Genomic DNA, 1,707 nt, shown 5'->3' on the forward strand with positions numbered 1-1,707 from the left:
AAACTCATCTCCATGAAGTATAAAGGAAAATGGAACATAAAGGAGTATATTATGGAGATGTCTAATCTCACATCAAAACTCAAGTCACTTAAATTAGAGCTTGGTGACGACCTGCTCGTGCACTTGGTTTTGATCTCTCTTCCTACACACTTTGGGCAATTCAAAGTGAGTTATAATACTAAGAAGGACAAATGGTCCCTTAATGAGCTTATATCTCACTGTGTGCAAGAGGAAGAGAGGCTGCAGAGAGATAAGACTGAGAGTGCTCACTTGGCTATGACCCCTCAAAATAAGAAAAGAAAGAGCAATAAGGGTGCTACGAAAGGGCCTTCTTAGCTAAAGAAATTGAAGAGTAATGAGGAATTTACATGTTACTTTTGTAAGAAGCACGGACACATGAAAGAATAATGTCCTAAATATGCCTCATGACGTGTAAAGAAGGGTACATTTCTCACTCTTAATTAATTTGGCTTTTGTACCCAATGATACTTGGTGGGTAGATTCTGGTGCTACTACTCACATTAGTGTCACTATGCAGGGTTGCCTGTGGAGCCGACAACCAAGTGATGATGAAAGATTCATCTTTGTGCGCGATGAAAAAAAAGTTTCAGTTGAGTCTATTGGAACATTTAGATTATGTTTAAGAACTGGTTTTCATTTGGATTTATTTGAGACATTTGTTGTACCGTCTTTTAGGCGGAATTTAATTAGTGTTTCCAGCTTGGACAAATTTGGTTTTTCTTGTTCTTTTGGAAATAATAAAGTTAGTCTCTATCAAAATTCAAATGTTGTTGATTCTGGTTCTTTAATTTATATTCTGTATATGCTTGATGTTTCCAATTCCACTAATAAAATACTACAAACAAATTCATGTGGTACAAAACGAAAATTAAAAGAGAATTCAGCCACCTTATGGCACAAGTGTTTAGGTCATATATCTAAAAAAATAATTCAAAGACTTGTGTCGGATAAAATTCTTGATCCTGTAGATATATAGACTTTGAAGTCTGTGTTGAGTGCAAACAAAAGGAAATTAGATGCCGAAAGAGCTAAAGATGTCGTAGAACTAATACATATGAATATATGTGGTCCTTTCCCTATGACTTCTTGGAATGGACAACATTATTTTATTATGTTCATAGACGATTACTGCTAGGGTGAAGAGTTGGCTTTCCCCTCTCAACAAATCGTCCTTGTAGGAGTCATAAGGTGGTCTGATGGTGAAGAGGGTGGTCGTAAGGAATGGAGTGCAGGAGGTTGTGGGTTCGAGTCTCACCATCAACAAAAAATGGGAGTTATAAGGGTGGTTTGATGGTATGGTGTAGAAGGTTGAGGATGAAGTCTCACCCACAACAAAATACTAACATACTAACAACTAACATACTAACAACTAACATACTAACAATTGCCGATCAAAATAAAAAAAACAAATCGTCCTTGCAGTAGTGCCAATTTGTTGAAAGCGGAAATTCCCTCAATTTGGTGTGTTTTCTTTTTTATTTGATTAAGTAAGTGAACTCGATTTTATTCTTTGTTCGCCATCTCGGCTTTGTTGAAATAAATTTCAACGCCGGTATAATGGTTTCAAGAATATTCCAGTTACAACTTACTTTTAATAATTATGTGAATAAGTTATTCATTCTTTGCCCCATCTCGGCTTTGTTAGAATAAATTCTAATGCCGGTATAATGGTATCGAAGCAATTAC

Source organism: Lupinus angustifolius, chromosome LG11 (genome assembly GCF_001865875.1).
Source record: "Lupinus angustifolius cultivar Tanjil chromosome LG11, LupAngTanjil_v1.0, whole genome shotgun sequence".
NCBI classification, from domain to species: Eukaryota; Viridiplantae; Streptophyta; class Magnoliopsida; order Fabales; family Fabaceae; genus Lupinus; species Lupinus angustifolius.